Source organism: Diadema setosum, chromosome 13 (genome assembly GCF_964275005.1).
Source record: "Diadema setosum chromosome 13, eeDiaSeto1, whole genome shotgun sequence".
NCBI classification, from domain to species: Eukaryota; Metazoa; Echinodermata; class Echinoidea; order Diadematoida; family Diadematidae; genus Diadema; species Diadema setosum.
The window spans coordinates 8,540,682-8,554,103 of NC_092697.1; positions in this window are offsets into that span (position 1 = coordinate 8,540,682).

Consider the following 13,422-nt stretch of genomic DNA (forward strand, 5'->3'; position numbering starts at 1 on the left):
GGAAGTGTTTTATTTCAATTTGGTATGTTCATCAGTATGTTCACGTGCAAACGTATGCTGCAGTAAGTTTGGACATTTTATTTAACTTACCGTATATAATTCCTCTTGATATTGTACTGAATTGTCGTATCTGTGTTTCTATGACAGTGGGACTCCGTGAATATTCAGTATTCATCAAAAGTCAGAATGCAACATACAGCAATGTACCTAAGATTGAACAACCATAATTTGTACCACTCGCACTTTTTGATAGCAGAGAGAAATATATGGAAGCTGCAGTTTGAACTACGCAAAACATAATGTTTCCGTTGAAGTCATTTGGGTTTACGTATCAGACCGAACCATCCAACCGAAGGCTTTTGAGAGGAAAACAAGAGAAAGATAGGATAAAGAGTTATAAGGACAAAACAAGAGAAGCAGTATTTGTGAAAATGATAATGATTGCTTTGCATGAAGAGAAAAAGGAATATGAGAAAAGTGGGAGACGTTAATGAAGATGTTGATTAGAAGTGAATGTTTCAGCTTCTAGATTGACTGAACTGTGAAAGATTGAACATATTTAGAACATATTCATGTCTTAGAGCGGCATTACACAAAATTTCCATCAACAATGCTGACAGTCAATTCTACACTTACTCGATATATTGGAATATTGAACGATGTCATATACATTATATATATATATATATAGGTCTCTATATTTATGTGTATGTGTGTGTGAGTGTGAGCCTAAATAGACGTGTGTTGCGTATGAGTGTCTATGTGAGCGAACTGCATTTTATTTCACGATACTTACATGATAGGTTTTATTTTCTATCAGTTCGTAAAGTAGAGTTCAGTTAATTAGGCGTGTCATAATATCTCTGTTTTTATTCAATTGTATTTTATTCAAAAGAAACCAACACTCACTCTAACAAAATTGTATTACAACTTTCACAAAATACCAGCGTAAGATAGTGAATAAATGTGTTTGGCTTTGGACAGGAACAAATAAGAATATGAAGCTATCTTGAATTACACGGATTATTCGATTGATTTTTTTATGAGCATAGCAAAGAAATACATTTCACTTTCGTGTCAACATACGTAGCATGACACTTCACTGATGCTAAAAAAAAAAAAAAAAAAAAAACATGTTGCGTGCCTTCAATCAACAGTATTAAGTATTGAAGTTATTTTTTAAAGAAAGAAATATAATAAGAAAGATACTCTTGACGAAAATAATCTGGATCAGACTGATCCTTAAATCTTATCTTACTACCTTCACAATGGTCATCTATATAGTCTATATCTAGTCCTACAAGGGACTTAATCCCACTCCCACTTACAAACATTTCCTTATCATTCTACCTTCCCCCCATTTCCCCCATCAATTTACACTAAATATATTCACACAAACACACACACGCACATATTTTTCTCAACACAGTAATACATTCGCCATACATGCGCAACACATAACAAGAAACATAGACACCATCACCATCCCCTCACTCCACTTGCATGTTTCACTATCTTCTCTGAAACTGAATATTATATATATATATATATATATATATATATATATATATATATATATATATATATATTATAATTATATGAAGAATGAGTCTCAAATACGCAATCTGTAGATCCAACAAGAAGGTTTTTATTCACAAAATTTTCAACCCGCCTCGGGCCTTCGTCAGTGTAGTGTATACTAGGACAATGATAATTTTTTTTCTTATAGTGAATATATTTAGTGTAAAAAAACAAACAAAAAAAAACAAACAAACAAACAAACTTATCGTTGTCCACTGACGAATTCCTGAGGCGGGTTCAAAATTTTGTGAATAAAAACCTTCTTGTTGGATTTACAGATGGCGTATTTGAGACTCATTCTTCCTATAATTATAACATTCGAAGTCCAACACGTTGAAAATTCCAAGATGAACATTATCATATAATATATATATATATATATATATATATATATATATATATATATATATATATATTATATATTATATATAATGTTAACGGTTGTCAGACATAAGCTGAAATGCAATATATATATATTGCATTTCAGCTTATGTCTGACAACCGTTAACATTTCACTTATTTCACTGGATAAAAGGTTTTTAATCTCCGAAAGATTGACTTTATTTGCAATCCCTCTGCATGTATAAGGCACTATACCCCTCCCCTCAAAGTACACACACACACACACACACACACACACACACACACACATACCACAGATATGTATTGATATACCAAGATCCATAACATTATAGTGCTGCTTATTTCTTTGAAACCCCCCCCCCCAAAAAAAAAAAAAAAAAAAAAAAGGAGAAATGAAACGCGCTTCAATGCCATTATCTCAGCCTACATACTAGGGACATGTCATTTTCAAACAAACCCAAAACATATTCAAAACTTAAACGTCCCTGTCCATCATCTCTCTATCATCCAGTTTCTATAACCAGTTTGATGCCTTATAAACGTCTTTTATCAAATTAAAGTGAAGGTTTGGTGAAGACTTAGTAATGAAAGATGATCTTTGACTAGATTCTTGATAAACAGGAAAGAGCAATCTTGTCCTGTAATATTGATGTTCTACAAATAGAAAGACAAACGAGGAGAAGTTTGCACCTTTAGAAAACAAAACCCGATGAAGTTGGAATACTGCGGCCTTTACCACCTATATCGGCATGTCTCGTGTCCACGATAATCAATCACATGATAAGTTATGACTTTATCAGCGGGTTCAACTTGTGCCACACTGGCACACCTGTAGAAATACACCTGTATAAAACGAGTGTAATACTAAAGTCCCAACATTTTAATGATGTCATCAGAAATGCCGGATGTATTGATGCTTTAGTCCTTGGTGTACCACGGTTATGGTTATGACAACATCCCAAGAGGCAAATAATCAAGAGTATTCCGTCAAAGGTTCAGAGAGATGAACATAGTGCAACCCGTAAACAGTGTATCATCTCGCTTCATTGGCCTGCAGATGGCTGGCCCGGAAATTTCGAACATTTCCGCTGTTTTCCCTCGAACGCGCACACACAAAGGATTGTAACCAGGGAGGCCACCTCCCTGGTACCTTGGAGCAGCTCCATGCTAGTACATGTACCCAATATTTTTGGGTATACTCTAGTCTGGCTTCCAGACCGTCTGCCTGTACTAGTTTACTTCCTAAAATATCAGCACCTTCTAATGACGAAAGAAGTAGCAAGTTAAGTTGGTTGGTCATGCAGATACCTTCGGCAAAGAGGTTGATACGATAAACATAACACACGTGAAAATACAGTATGCAGGTTCATTCCATACACACCAGCCTCTAATAATGGACAGAAAACATTGTCACTGATTCTCTACAGGACTTCCTCAGTGCCAAGCCATGCTGATGTGTCTGGGAATATTGATGGCAATACGACGGAAGAATGATTTAAAGAGCCACAATAATGAATAATTTCTCCCCTACCTCTTAAGTTAGTATACATTTTCCACCTACTATGTGAGTACAGAGGAAAGGAGAGAGACATTAACACACACACACACACACACACACACACACACACAGAATATTTCATGAAGTGAAACACGATTTCAAACTTCAAAGGCGCTTATAGCCAGAAATGCAGCTCACAAACGAAGTGCAAGAGTACAGAGAACTCCCAAACGCCACTTCGATTTCCACGGGAAAGCGCTGCTCAGCTGCAGGAGCCTGACACTGTGCTAAAGAGTTACTAGCATGGGCGTAAATCCCGGGGGGATGGGGGGATATATCCCCCCCCCCCCCTGAAATGGAGGAGGGGGGGGATGGCCTAGCTGTACAATCATCCCCCCTGAATTTTGAGGAAAAAAATGGAGGAAGCAGAAATGTGATTGTATCAATTTTGGCATATTGCATGACGTTTGTACGCCGGCCTTCAGACAGGTAACAGAGCTGAACAGTATTCTATCTTGTAGGAAAATGTATAATTTTCTCTTGAAAGCGCTCGCTCGCGAAGAAAGTAAAATCGACATGCACTGTAAGGTGTGGCTCAGACGTTGACAACGTCAAATAGTATAGGCCTACATGTAAATATGCTATGACGCGAGTAACTGGGGACCATCTGCAAAATATGTACGAAAAGAAACAAAAAAAAAACAATAACAAAAACTATATAGCCATAATTGAACCCCCTCCATTTCCTGAGTCATTCATGAGAAACGACAGTGACTGATGACTCAGTCAGGATACATCTATGGGCATACCCAGGGAAGATCATTGGCGTCGAGTCTATGGGGGGGGGGGGGCAAAGGGGCATTTGCCCCACCCCTACGGAAGTGTTTAAGCAGACAAATCATTTATCCCCCAAGCAACGGCGTAGCCAGGATTTCATCTCAGGGGGACGGTTAGTCTGCGAGGGAGCGAAGCGACCGAGCCCGAGCGAGCGGAGCGAGCGAGGGGGGGGGGGGAGGGTGTGGGAGGGGGGTGTCCCCCCTCCCACGGTTAGAACTTTTTTGCATTTGGATGTTGTAAATGGTGCAATTTGATGCATGTTTTTGCGCGTTTTATCGACGTGAAACAGTCCCACTTGTTTATGGTAGCAGTTTATTTTGATGTAGATTATTATTGAACAATAATGTTGCCTATAAAAGGGTATAATTTAGATACACTTCTTGTATCAATTCTTTTCACTGAATATCATGAACGTGACTGGACCCGGGCGAGCGGAGCGAGCGAGGGGATAGGGGAGGGTGTGGGAGGGGGGTGTCCCCCTCCCACAGTAAGAACTTTTTGCATTTTGATGTTGCAAATGGTGCAATTTGATGCATGTTTTTGCGCGTCTTATCGACATGAAACAGTCCCACTTGTTTAAGGTAGTAGTATATTTTAGTGTAGATTATTATTAAACAATTTGCCTATAACATGGTATAATTTAAATACACTTCTTGTATTAATTCTGTTCACTGAATATCATGAACGCGACTGAACCCGAGCGAGCGGAGCGAGCGAGGGGGGAGGGGAGTGTGTGGGAGGGGTGTCCCCCCTCCCACGGTGAGAACTTTTTACATTTTGATTTTGCAAATGGTGCAATTTGATGCATGTATTTGCGTGTTTTAACGACGTGAAACAGTCCCACTTGTTTAAGATCGCAGTATATTTTAGTGTGTATAGATTATTATTGAACAATTTGCCTATAAAATGGTATAATTCAAATACACTTCTTGTATTAATTCTTTTCACTGAATATCATGAACGCGACTGAACCCGAGCGAGCAGGGCGAGCGGAGCGAGCGAGGGGGTAGGGGAGGGGGGTTTCCCCCCTCCCACGGTGAGAAATTTTTACATTTCAATTTTGCAAATGGTGCAATTTGATGCATGTATTTGCGTGTTCTAACGACGTGAAACAGTCCCACTTGTTTAAGATTGCAGTATATTTTAGTGTAGATTATTATTGAACAATTTGCCTATAAAATGGTATAATTCAAATACACTTCTTGTATTAATTCTTTTCACTGAATATCATGAACGCGACTGAACCCGAGCGAGCGGAGCGAGCGAGGGGGGAGGGGAGGGTGTGGGAGGGGGGTGTCCCCCCTCCCACGATAAGAACTTTTTGCATTTTGATGTTGCAAATGGTGCAATTTGATGCATGTTTTTGCGCGTTTTATCGACGTGAAACAGTCCCACTTGTTTAAGATTGCAGTATATTTTAGTGTAGATTATTATTGAACAATTTGCCTATAATTCAAATACACTTCTTGTATTAATTCTTTTCACTGAATATCATGAACGCGACTGTACCCGAGCGAGCAGAGCGAGCGGAGCAAGCGAGGGGGTAGGGGAGGGTGTGGGAGGGGGGTTTCCCCCCTCCCACGGTGAGAAATTTTTACATTTTGATTTTGCAAATGGTGCAATTTGATGCATGTATTTGCGTGTTTTAACGACGTGAAACAGTCCCACTTGTTTAAGATTGCAGTATATTTTAGTGTGGATTATTATTGAACAATTTGCCTATAAAATGGTATAATTCAAATACACTTCTTGTATTAATTCTTTTCACTGAATATCATGAATGGGACTGAACCCGAGCGAGCGGAGCGATCGAGGGGGGAGGGGAGGGTGTGGGAGGGGGGTTTCCCCCTCCCACGGTGAGAACTTTTTGCATTTTGATGTTGCAAATGGTGCAATTTGATGCATGTTTTTGCGTGTTTTAACGAGTTGAAACAGTCCCACTTGTTTAAGGTTGCAGTATATTTTAGTGTAGATTATTATTAAACAATTTGCCTATAAAACAGTATAATTCAAACACACTAGTCTTCTTGTATTAATTCTCACACGGAATGTCATGAACGCTGTCTGTTCAGCAATCAAACAGAAAAAGCATGCACATGAGGGTGTAGATAGGGGCATATCCCCTCCCACACGAAGGTGATTTTGCGTTTTCAGACCTGAAATTCAGCGATCTGGTGCAAATTTTTGGTGCAACACTTTTTCATCGAAGTGTTAAAATCACGGAATTTAGCTCTTATTCCGAATGTGCACCATCTGTGCGTATGTATAAAGTCTAGTGAGGTAGAACTTAGGGGAAGGGGGATTCCCCCTCCCGCTCGCGGAGCTTTTGCGTTTTTAGAATTGAAATAAAGCGATCTTGGTATAGCCACAGTCTACTTCTTTGCATGGCGGGGGGGGGGGGGGGGCGAGCAGGGAGAAGGGCGTTGGCGAGTGTTATCTCCACTCTTCCCTTCCGATGGAGCTTTTATCTTTTTAAGGTTGAAATTGAGATATCTCGTATACGCATAAAACGCATATTTGATGGAATCAACATTTGGGTAATAAAAAAAAATAAAAAAAACTGATGGGGGGGGGGCTGAGGGAGGAAAGGGTCGATTAAAAGGGGAAATTCCCCTTATACATGAGGGAACCTTCAGTTTTCGGAATACATGTATTAGTGAAAAGTCTTGTGCACTCAGAATTATTCAGAATTTTTTGTAAATCTAAAAAGTGTACTTAGCTAGGGAAAGAGGCATAGAGGGGGAGGGTTTGGGAGGGGGATACCCCCTCCCAAGCACGAGAGATTTTGCATATTTTGAATTGAAATTCAACGATCTGGTGCACACTTTGAGTGAAATATTCAAAAAAAAATATCTTATTTGATGAAAGGTTGCAAAGGAGACCCGCTTCATGCGCATGCATACAGTATACACGCATTTTTTTTTCCGCCTCCCAAATCCTCGGTCCAAATCTTAGGGGGGGGGGCGACCGCCCCCATCGCCCCCCCCCCCCCCCGGCTACGCCAGTGCCCCCAAGCAATTCCCGAGATGAGGACAAATCTCGAACTTTCTAAATGGAAAATTGTCCAAATATCGCCAGAACTATGCACCAGATCGTTGCAATGCAATCATAAACATGCAAAAGTTGCGCTATACAGGATCCCTTTCGATAAACTTTGTACACTTTTGACATTGACGTATATTTCCCTAATTTATCAAAGGGCGTGTAGCAGATCTTTCACTTAACAAAAGCACCCTCATTATGCAGAGGCGTCGATGGGGGGGGGGGATGGTTCCCCCATAAAAATTGGGACAAACAAAAGCGAAAAATATAGCTACAAACGGCAGTTTTTTTAGTGTAAAATGTAAAAACTTTAAAGCTCGCTCGCATTTAACCGCTATGCCGTTCTCCTAATGTTGCTGCCACTGACTGACAGCAGTTGCGCCCGGTGCGCCCCCTTAATTTCCAAAGCGGAAAAAAAAACAGCCACAAACGGCAGTTTTGGGGACTGTAAAATGTCAAAATTTTAAGTTCACTCGCTTCGCTCGCTCGCATTTAATCATTATGCCATTCTCCTGATGTTGCTGCCAGTAATTGCCAGCAGTTTTCGCCCGGTGTGCCCCCCCCCCTTAATTTCCAAAGGGAAAAAAAAATACAGCGACGTGCAGACGGCAGTCTTTGGACTGTAAAATGTCAAAATTTTGAAGCTCGCTCGCTTCGCTCGCTCGCATTTGATCGTTATTCCATTCTATTGATTTTGCTGCCAGTAATTGCCAGCAGTTTTCGCCCGGTGCGCCCCCCTTAATTTCCAAAGCAAAAAATAAAAAAAAAATAAAAAAATATATATATGTATATATATTATATATATATGTAGGACAGTTTTGGGGACTGTAAAATATCAAAATTTTCAAGCTCACTCGCTTCGCTCGCTCGCATCAAATCATTATTCCATTCTCCTGATGTTGATGCCAGTAATTGCCGGCAGTTGCGCCCGGTGTGCCCCCCTTAATTTCCAAAGCGAAAAAAAAAAAAAAAAAAAATACAGCGACAAACGGCAGTCTTTGGACTATAAAATGTCAAAATTTTGAAGCTCGCTCGCATTTGATCATTATTCTATTCTATTGATTTTGCTGCCAATAATTGCCAGCAGTTTTCGCCCGGTGCGCCCCCTTAATTTCCAAAGCGAAAAATATAGCTACAAACGGCAGTTTTTGGACTGTAAAATGTCAAAATTTTGAAGCTCGTTCGCTTCGCTCGCTCGCATTCATTATTATGCCATTCTCCTGATGCTGCTGCCAGTAATTGCCAGTAGTTTTCGCCCTGTGCGCCCCCTTAATTTCCAAAGCGAAAAAAAAAGCCACAAACGACAGTTTTTGGGACTGTAAAATGTCAAAAATTTTAAGCTCACTCGCTTCGCTCGCTCGCATTTAATCATTATGCCATTCTCCTGATGTTGCTGCCAGTAATTGCCAGCAATTTTCGCCCGGTGCGCCCCCCCCCCCTTAATTTCCAAAGCGAAAAATTACAGCCACAAAGGACAGTTTTGGGGACTGTAAGTAGTATATGAGGTACCTTTTCAAGAGGTCCAGGAGCAGGAGCAGGAAGAGTAAACAATAGAATATGAAATATGAATATTTGCATTGTTCTTAAACAAAGAGAATATGATATTAACGATCACAAAATTAATCAGATTTGTATAATTAGGGTATTAGTCGATAATATTCTATTGTTTACTGCTGAGTCTATTGTCTTAGATCACGCTCATAAATAATATTCTTTTGTTTTAACGGTATGCTATTTGTTCGCAAGATGATGGTTAATAGTTCTAGCAATATGCTATTGTTTTAACGATGAGTTTATTGTTTTAGATCATGCTCATGAATATTCTTTTGTTTTAACGATACACTACTGTCGACAACGTGCTACGATGGTTGATTGTTTTAGCATTATCCTATTGTTTTAACGGAGATGATGGTCGATTGTTTCAGCAATATCCTATTGTTTTATTGATATGTCTGTGTGTTGTTGTTTTTCATTACGCTCATAAAGATTCTTCTGTTTTAACAGTATGTTATATTAGGTAACATGATAGTCCATTGCTTTAGTTATGTATTATTGTTTAAATATGCAATCTATTATCTCAGCGTGATCTTACTCTTCCTTATAGATATTCTGCTTTAATGAGACACCGTTGTTTTTAGCAAACCCCGGCTGTGCTGTGACGTGTTGACGATGTCCATTGTTCATAACCGTGACAGTATCGGACACGCTTGGATAAGATGGTGAATTCGATGGAAGTATATTGCACCATCGTGTGAAAGAGAACAAGGTAAACTGTATCTAGTCAACAGGTGTGAAACGAGGTCCATTGTTATGTCATAGCCGTAACAGCGTCGGACACGCTTGGATAAGATGGTGAATTCGATGGAAGTATTGCACCATCGTGTGAAAGAGAACAAGATAAAATTGTATATTCTCAACGGGTGTGAGGTATTGATCTGTATAACTCGATACAGATGTGAATGATGTGAAAAGCTGATAGGTCAAGTTTCGGATGCTTTAGTCTATCCGTATGAGACGAGTATATGCTTTGGTAGCTGTTGCGTTACCATGCAGTTCAAGTCATTTATCCCTCCCTATTCTAGAGTCTATGGAAAGATCCTGTAGCCATGTTATATTATTTTGTCTGCATCTAATAAAGTACAAGGAAACGAGTATATTACACTATCAGTAGCCTATGGCAGTACTATAACAACGCATACAGTTGATATAAAGTAATGGCATCGCCTTCTTACGATAACCACAATGAATTGTTTCTCTCTTAGTTGCTAATTTGCGTCAATTTTCATGAAGAGGATAAAAGTAGTTCAGTTTAAATAATACTAACAATTGGTAATGAGCCTGTCAATTTTTTTGGTCCTTCTATACGATTATATTGTCAGGAAGTAATATTAAGATATTTCTTTACTTTTTAAATTATACCTATTTAGATCTATTATACTATGAGTGTAAGTATCATTTGTGTGCACGTTGTAATTGATAAATAACATCTATAAATATAATATATCGAATAAATCATACGAGGTTTGTTTAATTATACAAGGGCCTAGGCTGGTTATGTTTCCTTTATTTTCTAATGATCATCATAGTGATTAAAAGAAAAACAAATCCGTCCACTCAGAAAAGAAAATCGAAATGATAAACCCATTGCTATTTTAATGTGAGAAAAGTTGCATTTCTTTTTTATGCGGAGGTGATTTCCACTAATCTGTATTCGTACGATTAAAAGCTGAAAAGTGCAATCATTAACGGTTGCTACTACACATATATGTTTGATATTCTCCATCCAAACATTTCATTTTTTTTTTGCCGACAATGTTATACGATACGGTCATTCATGGTTCGTGGTTCACAATGTTGTTTTCCCCCTTATGTTTACGTTGCTACGTTGCCATTAGCCAAAGATTTGGGGGTTAAACATTCTAGTAAAACTTGTTTCTATATCAACCCATCCCCCCCCCCCCCTTCATTCAGCGCATGAGTTTATCCTCACTGTCGATGTATGTGCAAAAAAAAAAAAAATGAAACGAACCCTGCTACTAACTTAAGTGCATCCTAAACACTAGAGCGGGTGTCATACCGCTATACTGGCACTGACCAGTGGAGATCGCGCGTGGCTACGAACAATACCTTTTCCCTGACGTCATATGCTTGGACAAAAGGACCGGTCTGCGTATCCCAACGAGTTCAAGAAATCGATAATAGAAATTCCCCTCTCCTGATATCCCCGACAGTGAACATACCTCTTCTTCATTCTTTCTTAATAATTCGTGTAAATCACTATCTTCTCATAAAAAACTTGGTCGTTACAGTTTTGTTCTCGTTTTTTCGTATTTCTTTCTTCGTAGATTTGCATAAATGTGTATTTTTTTTGAGCCATCACACGTTCATATATCATTTTTTTTTTCATCGTAATTTCATAACGGTAAAAGCATAAAATATAATACCGATACATGTTTTGAAGGTCAATCATTGAATTGAAATAATCTTTCTTATCAATCAAAAATAACAGAACTGAACCTCTCTTGGACAAACGAAAAAAAAAAATCACACACACAATGTGTCATGTATTGTTATGCACATAATCTGGTCAGATACATACACATACACACGTTAAATATATTTATCCTCTTCACTCGTTCGCACAAAGATGTGACATGTTGTTCCACTTCTTCATTCGCATCGTACAATGACACTCACACGATTATATTATGACACCCCCATGATTTATACTCTTGATACTCAAATATGACTGCAAAAAAGAAATTTGGATGCGTTACATACACAGATTTAAGACTGCAAATGGTGAAATGATGAAACGATGAAATGATGAAACGATGAAATGATGAAACGATGAAACGGTGAAATGATGAAACGATGAAATGATGAAATGATGAAACGATAAAATGATGAAATGATGAAAAGAGGAATATAATTGTCCTCATTCTTTCTCACTTTCGATGCCAAGTACTCACACCGTAATGATATTAGGTCAAGCAAAGTCAAATAAGATTTCCATGATATATTGCAAACGCGCACAGCTTCACCACACCATAAACTCCACATAGATTCCATTTCCTTGACGTCATATGCTTGGATAAAAGGACCGGTCTGCGTATCCCAACGAGTTCAAGAAATCGATAATAGAAATTCCCCTCTCCTGATATCACCGACAGTGAACATGCCTCTTCTTCATTCTTTCTTAATAATTCGTTTAAATCATTATTTTCTCATTAAAAAAAAAACTTGGTCGTTACAGTTTTGTTCTCGTTTTTTTTTTCGTATTTTTTCTTAAATATAATACCGATACATGTTTTGAAGGTCAATCATTGAATTGAAATAATCTTTCTTATCAATCAGAAATAACAGAACTGAACCTCTCTTGGACAAACGGAAAAAAAAAATCACACACACAATGTGTCATGTATTGTTATGCACATAATCTGGTCAGATACATACACATACACACGTTAGATATATTTATCCTCTTCACTCGTTCGCACAAAGATGTGAAATGTTGTTCCACTTCTTCATTCGCATCGTACAATGACACTCACACGATTATATTATGACACCCCCATGATTTATACTCTTGATACTCAAATATGACTGCAAAAAAGAAATTTGGATGCGTTACATGCACAGATTTAAGACTGCAAATGGTGAAATGATGAAACGATGAAATGATGAAACGATGAAATGATGAAACGATGAAACGGTGAAATGATGAAACGATGAAATGATGAAATGATGAAACGATAAAATGATGAAATGATGAAAAGAGGAATATAATTGTCCTCATTCTTTCTCACTTTCGATGCCAAGTACTCACACCGTAATGATATTAGGTCAAGCAAAGTCAAATAAGATTTCCATGATATATTGCAAACGCGCACAGCTCCACCACACCATAAACTCCACATAGATTCCATTTCCTTGACGTCATATGCTTGGATAAAAGGACCGGTCTGCGTATCCCAACGAGTTCAAGAAATCGATAATAGAAATTCCCCACTCCTGATATCACCGACAGTGAACATGCCTCTTCTTCATTCTTTCTTAATAATTCGTTTAAATCATTATTTTCTCATTAAAAAAAAAACTTGGTCGTTACAGTTTTGTTCTCGTTTTTTTTTTTTCGTATTTTTTCTTAAATATAATACCGATACATGTTTTGAAGGTCAATCATTGAATTGAAATAATCTTTCTTATCAATCAGAAATAACAGAACTGAACCTCTCTTGGACAAACGGAAAAAAAAATCACACACACAATGTGTCATGTATTGTTATGCACATAATCTGGTCAGATACATACACATACACACGTTAGATATATTTATCCTCTTCACTCGTTCGCACAAAGATGTGAAATGTTGTTCCACTTCTTCATTCGCATCGTACAATGACACTCACACGATTATATTATGACACCCCCATGATTTATACTCTTGATACTCAAATATGACTGCAAAAAAGAAATTTGGATGCGTTACATGCACAGATTTAAGACTGCAAATGGTGAAATGATGAAACGATGAAATGATGAAACGATGAAATGATGAAACGATGAAACGGTGAAATGATGAAATGATGAAACGATAA